Here is a 24,489-nt window from a genome sequence, read left to right as displayed (position 1 = left end):
CCATCCTTAAAGGTGAGGCTTGACAAAGCCCTGGCTGGGATGGTTTAGTTGGGGTTGGTCATGCTGTGAGCAGGAGGTTGGACTAGATGACCTCCTGCGGTCCCTTCCAACCCTCACTTCTATGATTCTATGATTACGATCATCTAGTCTGACCTTCTGCATACAAGTCAGAGAATCTAACCCTATGATTCCTGCAACCTGTCCATCAGATATTTTAGAAAGACATCCAATCCTGATTTAAAGACTCCACATGATGTAGAATTTACCACGTCCCTGGTAATCCGTTACAGTGTTAATCACCCTCATTGTTAAAAACGTCTCGTTTCCCATTTGAATTTCAGTGACTTCAACTTCTAGCCACGGGATCTTGTTCTGCCATTGTTTGCCAGATTAGAGAGCTGTCTAGTATCAAATAGTCTCTCCCTCAATGGGTATTTATAGATTGTAATCAAGTCACCACTTAACCTTCTCTCCAATAAGATAAATAGACTGAGCTCCTTTAGTCTTTCATTGTTAGGCGCATTTTTCCGACTATAAATCACTCTGGAATCTCTTATCTGAACTCGCTCAAATTTTTCAACATCATTCTTAAAGTGCTGATACCAAAAATGAACATAGGAATTCCATCTGGCATCCTCCATTCTGCATGACCTGTCACACGCTGCACATGTGAGGTCACGTCACATGGAAGACGTCATTTGGTTTGTGTCTGTTGCCCATGGAGGTGATGCACAACTACACACGCAGCCCATGTCACTGAAGAGGTTGGACCAATGTCAGGATGAGGCTTTCCTGGAAGGCAGATTATCCCAGGTGCCTATTTCAGGTTTCCTGCACCTTCCTGCGATGCATCTGCTGGTGGCCATTTTGGAGATAGGGCTAGGTGGGCCATGGCTCTGATTCAGTAAAGCACTTCCTACGTTCCAGTGAACTTGCATTTGCCTGTATTAAAATGCATATGGTTTGATTACTCCCAGCTTTCCAAGTAGTCTAAATAGTTCAGTATCAGTGACTTGCCCCGATCGTTATTTACCATCCTGCCTATCTTTGTGTCATCTGTTCTCAGTAATGATTTTATATTTTGCTCCAGATTACTGATAAAAATATTGAATAGCCGTGGTCTGAGAAATTCTCCGGGTTCTATCAGTTAGTGTGTATTCAATTCATTTAATGTAGGCCACATTGCTTTTATATTATTCTGCATCTTAATCAGAATGCCATGTGGCACTACATCAAACACTTTATAGAAAACCAAAGATATTATATCAACTTAGCTACCTTTATCAACCAGACCTACAACCTTGTCAAAGAAGGAGATCAAGGTTCATTTGACAAGGCCTGGTTTTCGTGAAACCACACAGATTTCATGTAAAATTCAGTTCCAGTGGCTGAAAGTTGAAGCTAGACAAATTCAGACTGGATGTAAGGTGCACGTTTTTGACGGTGAAATAATTAACCACTGGAACAATTTTAAAAAGGATGCAGTGGATTCTCCAGGGCTTTTTCATGTCCAGAAGCACCACCTCTGGAACAAGACCATGGTGCTTGAGCAGAGAAGGAAGTTGCAAGATGGAAGTGACTCATAGACTCAGACTCATAGACTTTAAGACCAGAAGGGACCATCATGAGCATCTCGTCTGACCTCTTGCACATCGCAGGCCACAGAACCTCACCCCCCCACTGCTGAAATAGATCCTTAGCCTGTAGCTGAGTTACTGACATCCTCAGATCATGGTTTAAAGACTTCAAGTTACAGAGAATCCATAATTTCCTCTAGTTTAAACTTGCAAATGACCTGCAGAGGAAGGCAAAACCTCCCCACATCTCAATCTGACCTAGGGAAAAATTTCTTCCCAACCCCAAATATGGCAATCAGTTAAAGCCTGAGCAAAAGCCACCAGCCAGACACCTGTAGCATAACATTGTTCCAGGAAATATTCCCCTCAGGAGGTGAGACTTCAGGCAATGGCTTCAAGGCACAGCTCTTTGAGAAAACTGGCTTTTTGCCTCTACCCAACAGAAACAGGCAGTAGGTAGCAATCAGACAATTGCTTCCTTCTTGAGCAGCTTGGTATGAGTAGGACGTTCGAACACTCGCTTAGGAGATGGCATCCTTTTGAGATCTGGAGTATAGTTCACCAGGAGCTTGACTCAGGATGTAAAGGCAATTTCAGAGAACTGAAAAGGCCAACGTTTCATCTCTGTGACAGTATGTCATCTCCAATATCCCTGGTCTGATTACAATCTACACCAGTTCACACGGCTGGAAGGTCATCGCAAGGAAATTATCTAGGCGTGGTATGGACTGAAGGCAGGTGAAACACTGATTGAAAATACATTATTAAATGGATATGGCTGATGCATAATGTCGTGAAGAGAACTATGGGACCATGACTTATTGCTGCTTATCCATATTCCAGACCTCTATTGGAAGAAGACATTCCACCGTGATGAAAAAGAATCCCAATAAAAACTCCAGCAATAGATGAACTCTACAGGTTGCCCTGTTCTGATCAAAAAGTGTTTAGCTCACTCTTACTGAATTCCTCAAAAATGCAGCGGAACCCTCTTAATGAAAACAGTGCAAGGAATGGCCTATCATCCCAGATAAAAGAAGAGGCCATTAAAAAGACATTCAGAAAGACTTAACATGGAAGTCCTGAGCAGAAACCCAAGAAAACGCTATATTCACTGCATTGCATTCTCCCTTCTTCTATCTTACTCTTTTCATTGTATTATTGTGACTACTGCTGAATTAACAGACTGGAGCTTAGAATTTGACATTTGGTTAAATACCAATTAACCCCTTGGCACTAGCTAAATGCTCTTCCCCCTAGAGTGGAACTTTACCTAATATCATCTCGGTCAAGCATTAGACGTCACTCATTAGCATCTGGCTAACTGGTTCCCAGGGAGACATGTACTATTGAAGTAAATCCTGATTAAGCATCATATAGTAATTGCGTTATATTAGCACTTTTGCTATTGGCACACCTATGGGATTATAAAGAGGAGCTATCAATATTCCTTTAATCTCCGGTAACATATTGCATTGGTTCTCAATTTACTGACATCCTCTTTTGGTTCTCTGTGTTCGAGGATGATGTCGTAGTAAGAAGAACATATAGTCCTAACAATGTGGTGCTATTGTGTTGAGAAATTTTATCAGGAATATGTGGGAATCATCTCCGACTGTGACACCCCATAACCCTCTCCCTACTACTGCTCTGAAAGCCTGCCAATAAAAATATCATTGTGTTACGAAAGCCCGGCCAGCAAGTGCCAGAGCGGTCAAAACAGCCTCCCCATTGTATCCCTGTTGCAGAATGTTTAGTAAGGGTTGAGGTCAGTATAAGTGTACAACGTTTCCCTTCGCCTCTTCGTCAACGTCGAGCGGAAATGAGAAACGTTCCACGCCATGGCTGCTTTGCACAGAAAGCAGAAGTTATGAAGCAAAACCAATGTAGTTGCTTCCACATTATCCTTTAAGCAGCGAGGCTTGTAACAGAGAACTCGATGCCAAGTCATGGGGGAGCTGAAAATGGAAGCATCTTGAATGTCACTGATAATTACACAGAGAAAATACCTATAGACAGCGTTATACAATGGTCAGAGGAGGGGAATGAGAAGGGGCATGTAGAGGCTGGAATTACTGGGTTTGACCTCCAATTTGGCCGCTTGATTCACTCTATGATGGCCCATCACTTAACTCACGGAAGTCAATGGGAGTCTTTCCATGAGCTTTGGATCAGGCCCTTAAAGAGCTCTTGGGTCAGTATTATTCCCACTTTAAATATGTGGGAACCAAGTCACAGAGATATCAAGTGACCCGATATCAGACAGCCAGGAGCAGAGGCCCAGATCTGCCAGAGCGCTCAGCATCCAGCAGCTCCCGTAGCAAACCCAGCCTCTTTTTTTAGGTGCCTGGTGAGAACTATCAGGAGCTGAGCTCTTTGGAAACTGGCACAGAACCCGGAACTTCTGATTGCCAGTCCAGCGCTTTAACCATCAAAAACATCCTTCCCCTTTATCAATGTGTGTACTTACGAACAGGCATACCAGAGCAGATGACTAACCACCCCATCTGCAGTGGCCTGTAAAGAATGTTTGACAGGAAAGTGTAAAGTAACACTCAAAACATGGGTCGTAACTGTGCAATACAATACCACTGCGGGCAGGGCAGAAGGGATGTTTTCTGACCTCTGCTCATGATCATCTTATACCCCAGGAAGCATCAGGACCAAGAGCCATGCAAACTGATTGTCTTCCTTCAAAACCTTCCTCAAACCTTCCTCACACCATCCCGTGCAGGGATGACCTCCATCCTGAACATGGGCCACAAATTTTCATCCAAGCAATGGGGGAGGGGGGGTCGACATCATTATCCCAATTTTACAGATGGAGAAACTGAGGCACAGACAGGGCATGCAATTGGCCCAAGGTCACCCAGCAGGTTAATAGCAGAGCTGGGAATAGAACCTAGGTCTTCTGAGCCCCAGTCTGGTGTGCTGCCCATGAACAGGATGCAGTGCCCCCTGGAATAGCACCGGGCTGATGTGTGCACTTCAGGCAGGGTACAGTCACACAGAGACTGCGCTGTGTGGCCCAGGAGATGCCATTCATTCCATCCGAGTGCAGCAGATTGCTCTGTGGTTCTTAGCCACCTTGACCCCACCCCCTTTCAGCATCCTTCTCCCCAGCCGCTGATATCACGAGCAGCCCTTCATACAGCCATGCAAGCTGTGCCCCCCCCCAGGGTCACACAAGGGCCTCTCACAACGGCTCTGTGTTTATCCTCCCTCACTGTATTAAGTCTAATTTAGGAGCCGAGACCCGGTATTTTTACATGCATGCGAAGCACCGTGCTTGCCTCTGGCACTCTATAAATAACCAGCGTCCTCCTCTGTGGTCCAAGAACTCCACTAGCCCTTGTTTTGGTGTCAGCAATGATAAAACGTCCACTTTTTTCGGCACAAAAGGGCCAGCCTGATGGCCTGACCTGTCAACATCGAGAATGGAAAACATGCTCGTCAAGTAGCTGGTATGAGGTTCTAATTATTCCCCACATACGCAGCCCGCATAAATACAGCGTAGATATCCAAGAAAAGCATGCTTCAAATATGGAGAGCTTTTTCCCAGAGTTAAATGCAGTCTGCTTCTCCACAGAGGCCAAGTTTCATCTACAGAAGATAGCAATTTGCTTCCACTGGTTTGCAGTGCTTCATGCAAACCCTCTAAGACAATAAACTTCTCCAGCGACTTGCCACTCCCTGAACATAACGGCTTGAAAACCTCTGCCTCTAAGGAAACTGAACAAGCCCCATTACAGAGTCACGGTGAAGAAAATGGCTAAGCTGAAGGACCCAACTTTGTCAATGATACACTGGGCCATTTGAGCAATGCAGAAGTATAGTGCAGTGGTTGCCATCTGGTTTTCTTAACGAAGAGACAAAACACAGAGTGAAAGCACTAAATTACAATGCAGTAACAATAAGGCTTATTTTTAATGTATTACCCACTTTCCTTTGACTAAATCAAAGCTCTGGAAATTCATTGTTCATTGCAAAGGTAACTCCATTTTCATCTGTAAAACAATCTTAAAGGTGATCTGCAATGGTGATACCTTTATGATGTGTAAAGACTGGAAAGTTTCCTCCTCTCACACTAACTTGTTTTTTACATTAGAAATACCTGGAAAGTCAAATCTGACCTGTCCTAGTTTTGCCTCCTGGAAGTCTTAGAGATGCGCATTAGGAACGCTAACATCTTAAGTGAAGGCACATGGGGAAAGGCGAAATCTTTAACATCAGCTTTCTTTTTCCAGAATGTTTATTGGTTATCAAAGTTAAGTGGCCACTTACAAAAATAAACAAAACACTAAGAGTATTAGATCAGACAAGAGGACTGTTTCTACAAGTCGACCTTCCATTGAAAATTGCCAGAAGCTGCAAACCTACAGTTTGTTAGAAGCTGGCTATCTGATTTGCATGCACAATTCCTGTTTGCATGTATGCAGCAGGGTAACTGATGAGCAGGCAGGCGGCCAGGGGGCCAGCTACCCAATGGGGTGCTTGCAAAGTTCAGAGGTTGTAGGTTCAATGAGCATGTGCACACAGATCCTGCCTCAAGCTGAAAATATGGCACAGTACAATCTGACCCCAGCCATCTAAAGCCTCTGACTTTGCTCTTTAAAGTCTGCACCAAATATGCTGTTGCATCTATACTTTGGAAAGGGAGGCAGGCTCCCGTCAAACCCTGGATTCAAACTTTTGAGGGGTTTGGATCAAATTCCAAACTACAGCCCTGCTTCAGCAAAACACTGAAGCATGTGAATAGGTCTCATGGAAGTCCGTGAGTCTTAAGAAGGTGCCCAAGTGTTTTGCTGAATTGGGGCCTAAATATCTGACCTCTATCCCTGACACAGGCAGAGACAAAACCCAAGATCCATCCATCCTCAGACTTTGAGCCAGTTCTGAATTTTACCCAGTGATATCAAAGCACATATTAAAGTACTGAGGCATAATTCTGTTTGAAATGTTTGCATTTACTTAAATTAACCCCATAACTGAATGCAGTTAGTGAGAAAACCTTCTGTCTCCTTTTTTCAGTGTATTTACTCTGAGTATTTGACAGCACTTTGTCAACATAGTCAGTTTCACTGTTTCCCTGAATAGTCAGCTACAAAGGATTCCCACAATTCAAGAAGGATGTTGATACGGTGACCAGATGTCCCGATTTTATAGGGACAGTCCCAATATTCGGGGCTTTTTCTTATATAGGCGCCTATTACACCCCACTCCCTGTCCTGATTCTTCACCTTTCTTATCTGGTCACCCTAGATGTTGATAAGTTGAAGGGGGTTCAGAGAAGAGCCAGGAGAACGATTAAAGGATTAGAAAACCTGCCTTACCGTGATAGACGCAAGGAGCTCCAACTGTGTGGCTTAACAAAGAGACCAGTAAGGGGTGACTTGATCACGGTCTGTAAGTATCTACACAGGGAACTAATATTTAATCATGGGCTCTTCAGTCTAGCAGAGAAAGATCGGCCTGTTATCAGACCTGCAGGTCTGACAACACGATCTAATGGCTGGAAGCTGAAGCTAGGCAAATTCAGACTGGTGTACATTTTTAACAGAGAGTAATTAACCACTGGAGCAATTCTCCTAGGGTCATGGCGGACTCTCCATCACAAAGCAAGATGGGATGTTTTTCTAAAAGATCTGCTCTAGGTATTATTTTGGGGACTTTCTCTGGCCTGTTATACGGGAAGTTCGACTGGATGATCACAATGGTCCCTTCTGGCTTTGGAATCTATGAAACTATGAACTAAGTGAAAAGACTCTTATTACCACAGAGAAGGAAGCAGAAAAGTCCTTATTATTTTTAAAGGTAATTTTAAAGGCACCCTCATGACATACTGTTTAAAGGGATCTATGTCAGAAACATGAGTCTAGTCCAGGTGTGCATAGTGACTTAGGACTGGCATAACAGAGAGGCAGGATGGTCTAAAAAGGGGAACTGAACTAGGGTAAAGGAGACCTGGGTTCTATCCCATCTCACTCTCCCAACCCTTTGCCATGTCCATTGCGATTAGAAGCTGTTCAGGCCAGATGCTCTCCTATGATGTGTTTGTACAGTGCTAAACAATTGGGCCCTGATCTCCCTTTGGTGCTACTGTAATATAAATAATAAGAAGACAATTTCAGAACATCCGAGTTGACAGTATGCCTTTAAGGCATTGGCTTTCGATGCCAATTGCATGTTGTTATGACGTTCTCTCGTCTCTCCTGTGGTTTTTCAGTGCCTTCACTCATGGAGAAAAGTACACCAGAGGGAAATAATAGCCAAAACCTCTTGAGAAACGCAGGGGGCTGCCGCAGAGAGCATGAACGTTCAGTGTCGGAGAGTTCTTCTCCTGGAGAACCCTGGGCCGAGTCACAAAGCGTGGCTGATCACGAAGCAGCACTTGACGTGCTGTTTGAAATCCCCACGTGCAGGACCTGCTCTCTGCAATGCATTTTGCACTTGGCACGGCTCAGAAGGCTATTTTTAAAAGGTATGCAACTGTCCCAGAAACTCAGCTTTGAAGTGTGGTTCAAGGCTTTGTTGTTGTTAAAAGAAAGAGTTTTTTACATTTCTAATTAAACGTAAAAACAAGTGAATTATTGGTCCTGAGCCGGCCAAGCCGGGTCAGTTACACTCTACCAGCTGGAGAGGGAGTCTGGATGTTCTCCTTTTCCAGTTTAATAGCATGCCTGATAGACCGTTGGCTTCCTCTCATCTCTGTAAAATGCTGTTCTTCACTATTTGTCAGTTAAAAACATTTGCTTCTTGAACATTGAAGTACCAGGAGTGCAGAAAAGTTTGGTCCCGTTCTCTATGGCCTAATAATTGCAAATGTACCAGTTCCCCTAACTTGGGTTGATTCTATTAAAGCGAGACACTGTCCTTTTAAACAGACAACTTCATCCCAGAGTACAGTCTGAGGAGTCCAGCTTGAATGGTCACTGGGTAAGACAGGAGGGCAACTCTCAGCCTCAGCAGTGTTTCTTACGAGAACCAGTGAATTACCACCACCCCATGTGAGGTAAGCAATAAAGATTGCTATCCCCATTGTGCAGATGGGGAATCGAAGGCAGAGGTTGCCCAATGTCTGTACAGTGATTTGATGGAAGAAGCCAGGACTAGACTTTGGAAGCTCCTGTCCCGAGTCCAATACTTAGCCCACAAGAGCATGCTGCATTGCAATCACGTGTGTCCTTTCTGCAGCTGTAGATCTACCTCCTTTTAGTCTGACCTCAGAGTCCAGGAGTTTTTGCTATGCTTAGCTTGCTGCATCTCCAGGTAACTAGGGAAAGAGAATCAGAGCAGGCTTCGGCCTCAATTTTCAAAGATACGTAGGCACTGCTGTGCTCAGTGTTGCAACGCTTAACTGATTTAGGAGCCCAAGTCTCATCTTCAAAAGTGATTTAAGTACTTAGGAGCCAAAATCCCATTGGCAGTCAATGTGATTTAGGCTCATAGGTGCCTAAAACCCTTTTAAAAATGAGACTTGGGCTCCAAAATCAGTTCAGTACTGCAACACTGACCGCAGGAAAGCCTAAATACCATTAACATCTAAGCCTTTGACTTTGGAAAGAAAACGAATATGGATTTCTTTTTCTCAAAGGGCTACTGTGCTCCAGTTGTGAGGTCAATGGAGTTAGCGTGGTGTGATACTGGAGTATCAGAGTGATGAATCAGGCCTTAGGTATATTACTAACTGCTTTGAGCAGGGGGTTGGACTAGATGACCTCCTGAGGTCCCTTCCAACTCTAATATTCTATGATTCTATGATTCTATGATTTATTGCTCTGGTTCAAGCCCCAGGATCCTCACCCTTCCATCCTGTGACCCAACGGAAATCCATGCCACCATGTAACTGACAGAAGAAAGAGCAAATGGGTTCATTATCCAGAGATTTCCTTGGATTTCAGTGGCACGTTTTGGTGAAGAAGAAAAACAAACCTACTGTGCAACGCTGAGCAAAGCACTTGGGTCCCATTAAACTCACTTCCCATGGATGTATTTTCTCTGAACGGGAAGCCCCGAGCCAGACCCCAACAGCTACGTTCAGCACTTTATTGACGCACAGTTTTAAGCTGCAATTGAGGCAGAGGGTGCTAATTAAAGAGGACAGGTTGGCAGGAAGGGAATTAAATTATTCCTGACACACGGCGAGATATCCCTTCTCGCCATGGACGCACAAAGCTAAGAGAGTTATTCTTAATTAAAAAGCAGCAGATCCAAAGAAACAAAAAACCAAAAGCAGAGAGGAAGTTTTTCTTTATTTTCTTTTTTAAACGGACACTGACAATTGCTCTGGGCCACATTTTTCATGTCATTATAAGCAGATCTCTAACTATCTATGGGAGGGGCACAGACATTTGATTCCAGCCGTGGTTTTGTAATTCGAATGCTGCCATGCTTTAAAATAAGTTTGACAGCCCTCCCACTCCCAGGACGAAGGGGGGCCTCACATCATTGCTCACCACTCTTCTGGACGAGCAAGGAGGCATTTGCTGGTTCCAAAGGGAGTTCCACACGATTCTGTTCATGGCCATGATATGGGGTTGGGAAAGTTTGGGGTGGCGGTGTCAATACATGATCTTGAGGTGGGCAGAGAAGGCCCCTCCAATGGGATGAAACCAAGAAAAAGAAAGCAATTCCCTGTTAAGTGACATGTCGATACCACGGTGCGCCGTAGAAATTAGCTAGCTAGCTAGCTAGGTGACCACATTAACAGACTGGGGGCCTCTCTCTGCCATGCCACTGCACGCTCGTACATCAGAATCACTCCTGAGCATTTACTCTTGCCCCAGCCTCGTTTACACTCACACCAGCTTCAGCAGCGCTCGAAATTCAGGAGCCGGCGCCATTTCTACGAACGACCAACCACAAAAGAGAAACAGTTCCACGCCAAACAGCCTCTCCAATGGCCACCCGTGGCTTTTCCAAAGCAGGAGCTATTGCGAAGGCGATTCACACACAGGATGACTGGTGAATTCCAACCCGAGAGGCATAAACAGGGCCGTGCACAGATCAGACTGGTTACCCATGACAACGGCAATGAATACCTGTATCTACGTTAGTGGAGGAGGAGAAGCAGAGTTCCAAAAACCCAAACCAAACTCCACTTAACAGAGGGAGCTCCAGTCATTAGCCAGCAGATTTTGCTCATGTACTTTGTCAATGGCTGGTGGGAAATGCAAGCATCTGGGCCCGGTTGTTTACACACTGCCACTGGAAGCCTCTGGAAGATCCTTTTTCTGGTATGACTCAGCAGCTGCAATGGGCAGGTACCTTCAGCAATACATTTAATGCCCTCACAAAGCCAAACTATAGACTTCGAACATCCTGTCTGCTTGCAGCCCACAAATACTCTGAGCAAGTGAATTTGGAGCCAGGGGAAGGTGCTGAGCTGACAGTACGGGAGATCACAGGAACAAAGGAATTGCCATAATGGGTCAGACCCAAGGTCCATCTAATCCACTGTCTGTCTCTGACAGTGGCCACTGCAAGATGCTTCACGTAGAGTGAGAGAACCCCACGGTAATAGATGTGAGATAATCTGTCCCCTGCATTAAATCTCATTCTGGTCTCTCTTAGCTTGAGATTGGTTTAAACCCTGAAGCAGGAGGTTTAATATCCCTGCCAAAATGTTTATCATGTGGCAGTGAGTTCCAATGGCTGATTGCACAGGACAGGTGCAACACGGGTAGTAGCAGAGGGACCTTCCCCTCACACACATCATTCTGCTGCTGTCACCCAGCCCTGCCCTAGACCTGGCCATTGAGAATGGGAGAGGAGGTTAACACCCACCTCAGTCTTTCTTCGGGAGCTGACCAAAGGGATGCCAACTGGCGCCCTCCTGTGGTGTTGGCACCTGTCCTGTGGGAAGAGGTCTAGGCCACTCAACAGCCCAGACAAAAGACAGTAACGACGGTTGGTCGCTAAGGCCCTGAATCTATCCCAGTGAAGCCAAGGGGAATCTTACCATTGACTTTGATGGGTATCAGATCAGCTTCTAATGCCTAACCAATGACTTAGTGGTGAAAGGTTCCAGCGCCCAATAACAATTCCTTGAGGATTAGCAAACCTCCGTCTCTGGCATCAATGGCCCCTCCATCACCATAGTATCCCATCCACTTTCTTCTTAGTATTTTTGATGAGAGATTTCCAAGGACCTCCTTTCAGGAACACACAAGTCTCAACCGCCTGGATGTGGCAGCTGCAGAGTTCATACCACCGTAGTCAAAGCTGCCAGCGAAGGGGGATTAGCTCTGGTGACCTGTCCATCTGACTGCACACGGGACACTATGTTTTCCATAAGAATTCCTAGTCAATTCTTTTGGAGGGGAAATTTCAGGGATCCATCAAGGTAAAGACATATTGACTAAGCAACTATGTTATCAATGGTCCCTCCAAACGCTCAGTGGAATCCCTAACTCGGATGTGAAAGGCTCCATCAGGACCAATGGGCTGCACACCTAACAATTCTATCACCTGTGCATGGAGGTGAGAGAATCTTTCAACGGTACACGCAGGCATTTGTGTAGCAGTGGATTTAAGTGTGCATGCAAGCAAAATAACAGCCCCCTCGCCCCGCAGCTTCATGGCTCACTTTAACCAGGATTCTAGTCTTTGACTCAAAAGCCATTCAACTATTCCGTAAGCGCTGTGCTTGTCCTGCATTTCTGTTCCTATAGTTTCTGATAACCAAGAAACCAGAGAAATAGAGGTTTCCGTCAGGGATGTCACAATCCAGTGATGACATTACCACTGAAACACCTGTGATGTCAAAAAAGCTGGGCTGTGACATCAATAGATGACTCAAAGCAGGATTAGGGAGGAAAAGGTAAACTGCAGACAAATAGTGCTTGGTGCTGAGGAGACAAGAAAAAAGCTGCTAAATATTTTTCAGATCAGACATCAAACACTGCAGCTTGCTGGGATGTGGCAGCGAGGTTTCAAGGCTATGAAGGAAGGACCACCTCAATAATGATTCATGTAAGGGCTCGACTGATGTAGAAGCCTGTGACTTGTAGAAAGTTGAGCAGAAACAAATAATGAACAAAAATACAGTGTCTCCTGGGGTTAATAAACTGAGATTCCGTTATGCAGCCCACCAGGAAATTAGAGGAGCAAGGTTTTCACAGAACATAGTGCATCTCCTTTGTTTTGTCTGAGATAACAGCAGATGTGAGAGCTATATCAGATTTCCCAGGAAGTCACCATTAAGAGAGTGGGTGTAAAAACTACAAGGAAGATCATTAGCAAAGTCAAAGGCATACTTGATGACTCATCTGCATTCTCCTGCTATTGTGTCCTTCTGATCTACATTCAGAGAGAGAGAGAGAGAGAGAGAGAGAGAGAGAGAATAAATAATCATTTAGGACTTACACAGTTCCTTTCATCCATCAAAGCACTTTATAAAGCTAACAGAGCATTCCATTTTTACAGATGGGGAAACTGAGGCACAAAGCAGGGCAACGATTTGTCCAATTACACACAGCAGTAAGTCAAGAGCAGAAGCAAGAACAGAACTTAACCATCCTGACTCGGAGTCCTGTTTCCTGGACCATACCTACTTTCCCACATGCATTTGGTTGAGATACAGGTCCTGTCTACTAGAACTGGAGAGAAGCTATGTATGATACACAGGACTTTTGCTCTTTTAGGCAATTCTCTTGCTGCTGAAGGAAGGATGTATTACTGCTACTGCATTACCAGAAATGTCCTCTCCATTAGCCCAGTGTTATGAACTCTATCCTTTAAACAACATGAAAATCCAAGATGTACAGGCCATACGTGAGAGTAGAATACACAACTCTGGCTGTTGGAGGATACTGTCGATGTTTTCAGGTATTACATTTGACCAGGCATTATCTACCCCTGCTCCTGCTTATCTATTAGCAATCTCCATGGAAATGTTAGTGCCTTTTTCCTCCAACACAAACACTTCTATGTGCTTTTAAAAATACAAGTGCCAGTATCTCAGCTCTCATAAGCAACACTACAAGGACAAGTATGGTCCAGTGCTCATAAGCCATCTATAGCAACAAACCAGCATGTATTACCCAGTGTTTAGAAGCAACCCTACAATAACAAACCATCAGGATTGCTTTAGTAATACAGGGAAGTGATGGGAATAATGACAAAGATTTCAAGTTCCAATCCCCAAAGAAAGATGAAGGATAAAGGATACAAAGAAAAGGTTCGTATGTTACGTATTATGAACTGCTTTGCAAAACAAGGGTATACTTTGCTCAAGTAGCTTCTACTCCACAGGAGCCATATTCTGATTTCATTTACACAGCTGCAAATCAGGAGTGACTCCACTGGTTTATACTCCATTTATATCCACATATCTGAGATTCAAATCTGGGTTCCAGAATTATTTAAAAAAAAAAAAAAAAAAAAAAGTTAGATGCAAGTCTGAGAAGTCTCTTGAAGAACGAATACCCATCAGCCAAACTGAATATATACAAAGGGCCTGATTCTTATTCACATTAAAGTCCCTTTATACCACTCTGGCAATGTAAGGGACTTGAAATTATAGTTAAGTTATGTATGCATCCTTTTAAAAGCCCCTTTACACTGCAAAAATGGTGTAAAGTAATATGAGTGTAAATGTGAATCAAGCCTGCTCCAATTGCGGTAACCTTCTGTGCTGACGATTTTGGGCCTAATTCTCATTTACTTGCAGTGTAAGGGAGCCTTAAAGTAAATATAATTTGCACTTGTTTTAAGGCTCCTTTGTACTGTCAAAGTGGTGTAACGGGGCCCTGGTGTAAATGAGAAATACGCCTTTTGACTTTAGTGTCACCTGGGGTTTTTAAAAAAGAAATCTTAACTTAATCACGCTGTTTAGCCCAGATGCAAACATATTCTTCATGCTGGGCTTCCGCCAGCTCTCTCAAGGGGCAGCAGCATTAGGCCTGGTCAGGTTAGGCATGGAAGACCTCCAAGGGCAAACCAGGCATTTCAGAAAGAGGTACTGGTGATTGAGCAGGTGGTGCTCTCCTCTCCGAGTCAATACTGACCCAACATCCCACCACGATGGTGCTGTCTTTGGATGGGAGATAGAACGGAAGTTCTGGCTACTTTGGATTATTAAAAATCCCAGGTCACTTTTCATACAAGTCGAGACGTTAACCCCAGTGTCCTGGCCAAATTACACTTTAGGTAACTCTGTTCTGCCTACCAGCATTTCCCCTGCAATTGCAAACTGTTTACAGCGTCCTCCTTCACCCCTTGTCCCACCCTGTTGTGCAGTGTTGTGTGGCTGTCCTGTTCCATCCCAGATGTGACTTCATTGGGGGGGGGGCGGGGGTAGTGACCCCGTCTATGTTGTTTGTAGACTGCTTTGTGATCCTTTGTAAGAAAGAGACTACATTATTATCACATATTATCACTGGGCAAAATACTTCAGACCTTAGTGCTTACTCATTCAAGAGTCCCAATGAAGGCAGTGGGAGTTTTCGGATAAGTCAGAATGTTAATATTTGACCCACTGATATTATAACTGATAATTAACCACAGTAGCAGCGATAACCAAATTAATTTATTATGATTGTTGTTATTATTGGCCTGGAAAATTCACCCATGCCCACTGTATCTTTTGGTGCCAGCCCGTCATGTATTCAGGACCTGGACAAGTAAAGGCCAACACACTACGGACAACCACAACAGAAGAGGTCAGAACTGTAGGCACGTTCTTTTCAAAAAGCTTCAGTCTCCAACGGCCTCTTGCTGGGCAGCATTGGTGTTTTAATTCTACACGACTAGGTAACCATCTCTGAAGCTGTTCAGCCTCTAAGGGGTTAAGCAGCAGAGACTGACTCAGATTCCTCAACCTAACACTCAGAAGTCCCCGTATAAGCAGACTTGGCACTTTGAGACAGCTCCACAAAGCCAGAGTCCAAAATGCGCTGTCTTCCGTTTGTCAAAAAGAAGGCAGGTCCCAGTTAATTGGGGAAACAGAGTGTTTCCCCCAACCCCCGTCAAGGCTGCTTATTTTTTCAGAGTGAACGTTGTGAAAAGAAAGTGAAATTTAATTTGGTGGGACGCTACGTAATTCATGATGCCCCCCAGCTGGTGTATGCTTTAAACGCCATCAGTTCACGAACCCTGGGATCACGTCACAGCTGTTGAAGGAGACACAGCAGACTTGTGCCTGACACAAGATGTGCTGAGCCCACCTTTCTCCAAAAAAATCCTGGTTTATTTCAGTGGTACGGCAGAAATCCATGCTGTGTCACACCAACAGCCGAAGCCGGACGCCAATACATAATAGGACACACTGTACTGAGGAAATGCCTATCTGGCATTGGACATTATTTCTTACACAATTAATCATATGGAGACACCACACAGAGAAAAAGGGAGTGGGAAGGGGGCGGGAGGAAGCCACACACACACACACACACAAAAAGTGAACGGAAAAATAAAAAAACGTTCCACTTCTTCTCTCCTCCAAACGTATGCGAGGTTCTTCTCCTTCCCTCTCATCCGTACCTTGCTGCAGAAGAAAAAGCTTCCAAAAGGTACAGTAGTTGGTTTTTTTAAACTCACTCTAACTACTGCACACAATTCAAAGGAAATATAGGAAACCACAATTCTCAGCTCTCCATAAGAGGCAAATGGAAAGTCACTTAAAGTGACTCCTGTCTTAAAGTGGCAGGATCCATTTTCTTTGTTACGGGAGAAAAAGGAAACCCCAACCACGCAAACCCCAGCAGAATGCAGGTCCTCTGCACAGCGGTGAGACTGAAAGTGCAACAGGTTTGTGCAAAGAGAAGTGACATGCCACTAGTGAGCCATTTTCTTGTACTCTCCTAGCAGGTCCAGTTGCCTTCTACAAGTGGAGTAGCTAAAGTAAAGAGACACTGACAGGACAGCTATTCCCCAGAGAGTCACTTTCCCCAAAGGAAAAGCCAGCTGGGGAGGGGATGCTTCACATAACAGGTATTAGTGACACGATGCAGGTGTGATTCCTCAAACTTTGCAAGAACACATTAAACTGTCCCTAGGAAGCCAGTAGGGGAATGCAGTTTCATAAGTTACACTCCAGAGATAGTAGGCAGCAGGAGAGGGGCTAAAAAAAAACAACAACCAAGGAAGAACTCACATCAAAGGCAACTTCTCTGTACAGCAGATGAGCAGATCTATCTTCACGTCTTTTTTTTAAAAAAAAAACACAGATGAACGCAGGGGAAAAACTGCATTAACTCCTTGTCTCTCAGAGCCACAAGACCTATCGCACACCAGGGGAAAGAGAAATCACAGCAGTTCTTGCTGGAAGCAGTTTAACTTTACAGAAGGCAGCAGAGCAATGACAGCAGAAGGCAAGCTGTGTTTATCTTAGGGGTTCCCGTGACTAATACCTAACCCAAGGAAACATGACCACATCGACATCTAATAAAGAAAAGAAAAGGGGGGGGGGAGGAGGAGGAATTTTTAGCTGTAAAAATAAAAGGCTATTATTTAGAAAAAGCTCTGGGATGACACAAATAGCTGAAATACCTCAGGGCAGAGAAGCATCATTTTTAACTCTTGCACACCTCATTGTAACACTGAAAAAAGTGAAGTTGAAGATACTTTTCAGTGCAAACGCAGGACCCCGGAGTAAAGCAGATTACCAAAGAAAACAAAAACCCTAGGAAATAACTGAAGCTCACGCTGGGAGCCGAGGTATTCAAAAACCCAGAACACTGACATGTGGCAAACAGCACGTTTTTTTTCCTCCCCTTCTGCAGGCCAAACACAAATAATATTCACATTACATCAGTGAACAACTCTAAATGACAAAGGGGCGTTTGCTTACCTCATTATAAATCTTCTGGATGGAAGGGCTGCGTTCTCCTGCGTGGGGTTTAAATGGAAAAGTAAGGGAATTAAGAGCTGCCGTCTAGCCCTGTGCAGTTCCTCGGTAATCTGTGGATAAAAAGAGAAGTCTTCATTACTGACCACAGGCACGGAGCCTTGCAGCTCACGCCCCCTCTAAGCTGCACCAGCCAGTAGCACACAGAAGTTAGTTTACAGGAGCAGGAGACAAGCTCAACAGAGACCATAGTGATTTATCTGCACCTCTGGTGGAAAGGAAAAAAAAAAGAAAAAACCCAGCTCAAAATATGGCAAATATGGGATAAGTAGGGCCATAGCATAGGTAGGATGATAGGCATGGGTGCAGGCCAAATCCCTAAAGGAAAAAAACAACAACCCATCACTCTCCTTTAATCAAAGCTTAGCCAAGACCTTAATTAAAAAAGCTCCTACAAAATATCAGATAATGGACTGCATTTTCAGGCCTTTTTGGAAAACAATCTCATATGGCGACGTTTCTAAACTCTTGCCAGAGAAGGGAAAGCTGCCAATTTTAAGTTACAGTATCAAAGACACACATCCTCCTCACCCCAAATCTGCTCTCAGTTACACCAGTGTAAACCCAGAGTAACTCTCTTGGCTTCAGCAGGGTTGTTCCTGATTTACACCAGTGTAACGGAATGGAATCAGGCCCTGTCTCCAGTGACTTGAGTGCAGCTGCTCCAGATTTACACTGGTGTAATGAGAGCAGAAACAGGTTCTACTTACATTGACTTGTTTAAACAATATTCTCCTGGTAATTTTTAATGATTAAAAGGTAAAAAGGATTATCCCCATATTCTCTGTTGAAAAAAGTAGTTGTAGCAGTGAAATCCCATGTGAAGCCAATCTGGATTTCCCTAGCATGAAGACCAAATTCCTTTTTCAAATGATGATGATTATTTCTGTAGCTCCATAAATGTAGAGAATTATTTGCCATCTAATCATGACAATCCAGTGGAATTTCAATAAAAATTCTGGGCTGGCCACCATCCAAACTGATTAGAACAGAATAATATTTGTAAGTGTATATGTTTATATACAGCAACAACTGCAAAATGATTTTGAGACGAGGGTCTGGGGATTTACAGATTGGAATACTGGGTCTAAAATGACTTTTGGCTTTGTTTGTAATAAAACGCATGTGGTTTTGAATTACTCACATTTAACATCTTTTTTGTAAGCCTCAAAAGCAACCAAACATTTCTCAGTTGTATCGTCATTGCTATATACTACAGATAATCTGTGTCATATTTTGTACTATTGTCTTATACAATCTGGACAACCTGCATCATATGTTCCTTTGCAATTCCCTACACAAAGATAAACCTATAGATTCTCCCTTGTTCCAGCTGTACATACTATGGAGAAGCTGCATATAATAATACACACTAGTTTGCACTATTGTAGTGACTTTCCTTAAAAGGATCTCAAAGTACTTTACAATCCTATCTTGATGAGAAAGAGAAACTAAAGTTTTGAAAAATGTTGCCATCTCCCTCTTCTCCGTTTTCCAGCCAGATCTAATGAGCACTATTACATTACGTCCACCTTACAGGTGGATCACCTGAAACAAAGCAGGGTGAAGTGGCATGCCATGGTCACCCAGCAAATCAGAGTGGGGAACAATATGTCCTGACTCCAAGTCCCTTCTCAGATCTCTGAACCGCCTTTACACACCACTCCCCATTCTTGGAAGGCTTCCGCATGGTCTTAATTTTAAGTATGTGAGTAGTCCCTGAAAGTCAAGCATGTACATAAATCTTTGCAGGATCAGGTATTATAGTTCTATTGTATAGTATATATGATGGGGAAACTTTATAATCCCCTCTCCTTTATAGACCTCTATTCTATGGAGAACACAAATAAAACATCACCTTAGTAGCTTCTGGACAATGCCTTAACATCTATTTGGAAAATTTAGAAAGGACCTATGTTTTTAAAACAAACACACACACTAACACACACATTACATCACACAGACATATGCATACGGTGAGAAGTCAATTGAATGTAGGGTCCCCTGGCTTCAGCTAAATTGGTGTAAGTCCACAGAAAACTTCACTGAAGACAATTAATTGAGACTGGTAGGAGCTCAAACTTTTGGCCCATGTATAATGTTTTGTCAGAAAAGCAGACCATCAGTAAAACAATAGATACTATAATACATGCTGTATTCATGTATCTGTTTTGCATCCACTTACATGAAAACATTTCTCGTTGTCACAGAGAGAGCTTCTAGTTACGCACAATAAAAGGACATTTTCACGTCACTTCTTTCAAAGTTCTCTGCTTCACCCTTGGTCAAGACATTTCTCGTGTGACATAAGTCAAAGCCAGGCACCTCTCTTTGCATTAAATGTTTTGCTAATAAATGCGGCTGAAAAAATATATGGCTCCATTAAAATAAACCCCATTCTATCTTCTTGAGAACTTGCAGTTCACTTTAAGATGCAAGACTAATGATCACCTCACTTGCAGGTGGTGTTGATTTCCATCTGGAACTAAACCTCTAAGGTGTTAGATATTAACAGTGAAGAATCCCATTGTATCACACTTTGAATTTATTCCAGGACACCCAACACACATTTGCTTGTTTTTACTGGACACCACAGATTGCAGGCTAACATACTGCTCCAGAGGCTTTGATAGCTGAAATGTCCCCCTCTGCACTCTTCTGCCCATATGCTTCTGGTGCTTTGCAACTGCAGAAAGAGCCGTTGAATGGAATGCTGCTCCAACAGACGTTGTGGCTCAGAGATGTCCCATTCTGCACTCAGATGTTTGTGCAGGCTGATTGAATATTCATTTGTTCCTGATTTCCTTTCACTTCTGCCAGATGCTCACACAGAGGTGAAGTCTGGCAAGCTGGGCGCTTGATGATTTAAAGACCTGATGATGTTTACTTGCCACTTGGAAGAGGATAGGAGAGGTCATTCCTAGGAAACCAGTGGCCATTACTGAGATGGGGGGGGGGGGGGGGGAAGGGGTCACTGCATTGTCAGAAAGACTATGGCCACCTTTTTTTTTTTTTTTTTTTTTTTTTAAAAACAGATTGCCCCAAATCGATGCCCTAGATTCAAAGACTCTCAGTCTTTGGGGAGATTTCCAGCTGTGAATTTTGCAAATTTCCCCTACATTCATAGTGAGCCAAACCAGACTTCCAGCTCTCATTCCAAACTGTGAGGTTGTCAAAATCCTACGCCAGTTTAGAAGCCACACTCTGCTCCTCAGATCCATCTTTAGGGCTCAACATAGGGACCAAACTTGAAACAGGCTCCAAAATTGCACTTGCAAGTTTTGCAAACACACATCCCACCTTTGCACTAGTGATGGGGCAGAACCAAACCTCAGACCTCAACAGCCCCCATTTTGGAAATGTTTGGCTTCTGATCCAAAATCTTCAGCTGGAACCTATCTCTGATTTGTCCATGACCGGGGTGGCTGGAGCATGCAGACTGGGCAAGCAGCTGTCTGCCCAGTGAAAATATCCAAAGGAAGGTTCTGAATACGCAATTTTAGAAACTAGATTCAGGCCATTGTACAAATCTGACTGCAAGAGGAAGGCTTGCCAATTAAGGGCTGGAAGGCCAAGGCCTAGTCAACCCAGATTACTGAATGAGCCACACCTGAGAGCGATCAGCTGATTCCACTCTAAAGAGCAGCAGGAAGCTGCAAGGAGAAGGGGGAGCATAGGAAACTGCAGTGTGCGTGAAAGGTGCCTGCAGGAAAGACCCTGATGTCAAGGAAGTTTGGAGGCCAGAGCCCACAATGGGAAACCCTACCTGGGTTTGGCCTGGAGGCCTGCGCTCTAAGCTAGGAAGACCTGGGGGGAGGATTGCCTGCAAGAACAGACTGATGGAAGAAAGAGCTCCAGCTGTGCGAGAAGATGTCCGAGTATGAATGTTTGTGTTATAGTGATGGACTTTATTTTGGTGCCAGAGGATGGTTATTAAATCTGCCTCAAGCAAGGGTGGTGTTAACCCAGAGAGAAGTGTGTGTGCAAGTTCTTACAGGACCCTGAGAAGAGGCAAACAAAGCCAGGGTCTCTCAGAGAGACCTCTGGCCACAAGGGGCCTCTCAGAAGGCAGCTGACCCTATTACAATAGTCTCAGAACCCAAAAGGTCAACGTACCAAACTAACCAGCCCTTGGCATTCAATTGTTCCTTGCTTTCTGACACAAACATCCACAATCCAAGTAACCGCAACCTACCAATCAGAGATGAGGACAACAAATACTTGGAACCGTTGGCCCTGCCTGCACCCAGTATTTGCATATTTGCCCCAGGATGCAAAGTAGTCTGATGGATATTTAAATATTGACACATTTATTATTGAAAACACATTTATGTGGCAATGTTAATTTACCACGGTGCTTAACACACAGAGATAAGGCCCTGACGGCCTCCTGATCAGCTTTTAGTCTATGGAGGACAAGAAGAACACAAGAGACTGGGCAAGCTGAGGGAAGGGTGGCTGTAGGGATTACTTATAAGGAGAAGGCAGGAGGATCTGAAGGAGTGGAGAACTGTCGGTCGTTATCTGAAGCAGCTAACAAATAACTAATGCCAGAAAATGTTCCTGATATCCCTGCCAGAGCCTTGCCAACATCCCAGTTTCACCATCTCCCATCCAGCACTCCCACCCTTTGACTTCATAGCCATCTTTCCAGTCCACACTTTAGCACCTCCACTGGCATTCTTCTATCCTTGAGTTATGATTTTCCATGCACAATGAGCAACCATGCATTGTCAGTCAAAGTGATATTTTAGATTAAAGCCAACAACAAAACAAGAACAAACAAAAGTGACATCTCCCCGAGAGAGAGCACTGTGTGCACGTCTCTCCTCTGTAACATGCTGCATTCTTTCTCCCGCACAAAGTAGCTGGCAGGCAGAGGCCTTAGAAATTTTAAAGGGCAGTGCAGAGAACATAAGGGCAGAACAGTTACAAATCTACATACACCCCCAAAATGGCCAGAAGGAGTCACTGCTGAACAATGTGGGTTGTTCTTCCCTCCCCATTATCATAACCTGTGGCTTCCGCAGCAATCAGCTCTCTACTATAACTAAGGATGTCTTCATTTAAAAAGACTTATCTGAAAAGCGATAAAGCAGCCATACGGGGAACTGCTGAGCCTCAAACTTCTTGGGGAGCTTCAGTGCAAAGCTAATCTTCGAGCTGATGGAAAAAAGGGACAATACGTTTGTGGATATTTTAGTTGAAAAATTTGAGCCTTTTCTGGACCAGCTCCATAAAATAAAACTAAAGAGCAGATAAAAGAGGCAACAAGTTGGTGGAAGAAAAAGACTGAGTTGATCTGCTAATTTCATCTGAATTGCTGCAGTCCAGGAGCAGCTAAAACAATGGCTGTTCTCATTTCCTTGGTCTTCCTTCACCAAGTAAATTGACTAATCATAAACCTTTCCCACCCCAGCCCAACTGGGGGCTTCTTAGAAACTCATTTTCTGAATCCAGCCTAACCTAGCTCTGGGAAAGGCACAATGATCAGCCTGAATCCAAAAGAACAGCTACACTAGCTGAAATGCATTTCCACTGAGACAAACCAGATTAACACTGGTCCGAAATTTGCAATAGGTTTTCTTATATTCCATCTCCCTTTAACAAAGGCTACAGCTTGTGCACTAAGAATAGGAAGAAAAAACCCACTCTGTGTTGTGCATTCAGACCGACTGACACACATATATATTGTGAAGGCTTATACACAGGCACACAAGCATGTGGGTCCAGTTACACTCAACACACACATACAGTTTCATACCCACCTAACACGGTAATACATGCATGCACAACCTCAAATGCGCACACACATGCTGCCATCATATATTGTATACAGTCACATGAACAGACGGACACACGAACGTATTGGCCCCAAATGTTGAAAAGTGGCCACTAACTTAAGGTGCCTCAATTTTGGGGGTGCCTGTCTTGAGCACCTTGGACTTGATTTTCAGAAAGTGCTGAGCACCCCCCTCTCCATTAGGAGCCAATGGGCTGTGTGAGTGCTCAGCACGGCCCGGTGGCTCAAGCACTGACTGGACCTAAGGGGTTCTGTTCCTGACTTTGCCACGAGGCTGTTGGGTTACCTTAGTCCTGTCACTCTGCGCCTCAGTTTCCCCATCTGTAAAATGGCGATAATGACACTGACATCCTTTATAACGCACTTTGAGATCTCGGGATGAAACGTACGAGGTACGAGCTAGGTATGATTATTAACAACTCTGAACAGTCAGGCTCGAGGTGTCTAACAACTAGGTGCCAGAAAGTGAGGCACCACAATTAGAGGCCACTTTTGAAAAGATGGCGGACAGTGTGCACCACACACACACACACACACACACACACACACACACACACACACACACACACACACACACACACACACACACACACACACACACACACACAAATACCCTACACCCCCTCCCCAGCACTTTCCAGCAGAACTTAAATTGTGAACAACAGGCCCATCTTAAGGGCAGGGTTGGTAACAGGCCCCTATTACAAGAGATGTCCCTTATTTTTTCATCTCTGTATAACAAGATGGGGAGTTGCTGAGTATTGCCAGAAGGAGCAAGAAACACCCCTGGTGAATGGAGGTGAGTACTACTTATCATTGTTAATAAGAGGAGGAGGAGAACAATTAATAATATCAGGAGGAGGGGTGGGGAGGGGGTGCTAAGAAAATAGTCCCTTATTTTTGAAATACAGTGTTGGCAAACCTAAGGAGAGCCCACACTGTCACTATAAATAACACATGCCAATTTCAACCCATTTTATATTCCTACTTCTTTTTCACAAAATTGCCTCAGATTAGGAGATTGGTCTTTCCAGCCCCCCTAGACCTGGACAGTGACAGGGGCAGTTCTTTGTACAATCCTTAGGATCCTGTAGACGTAGCATCCCTTACCAGCCTCTCATAGGCATTCAATATGGGAATCCTGCTAATGAAAGGAAAACAGAGCGAGGCTGAGAAGCGGAGGCCCAGGGTGTGGTAATTCAAGAAGGCAGGACTGGAGGCATGAATGAAACCTTTCACTGTGGTCCAGGGAAAGCCAG

At 44.1% G+C, this 24,489-nt stretch overlaps 1 long non-coding RNA gene across 1 annotated transcript in view; it reads right to left on the bottom strand.

Moving 5' to 3' along the window:
- The window catches only part of LOC137147832 (uncharacterized), a 154,751-nt gene that overhangs the window by 58,173 nt on the left and 72,089 nt on the right, over positions 1-24,489 (bottom strand). The window contains exon 2 of the long non-coding RNA XR_010918369.1: positions 17,371-17,480. This is a non-coding gene — a long non-coding RNA (uncharacterized lncRNA). The remainder of the gene's footprint in view (positions 1-17,370; positions 17,481-24,489) is intronic.

The sequence above is a fragment of the Emydura macquarii genome, unplaced genomic scaffold (genome assembly GCF_026122565.2).
Source record: "Emydura macquarii macquarii isolate MOO-44397 ecotype Brisbane River unplaced genomic scaffold, CSIRO-AGI_Emac_v2 contig_561, whole genome shotgun sequence".
Taxonomy (NCBI): Eukaryota; Metazoa; Chordata; order Testudines; family Chelidae; genus Emydura; species Emydura macquarii.
The sequence above is the reverse complement of the archived record's forward strand: the minus strand, read 5'-3'. Positions and strand labels throughout refer to the sequence as shown.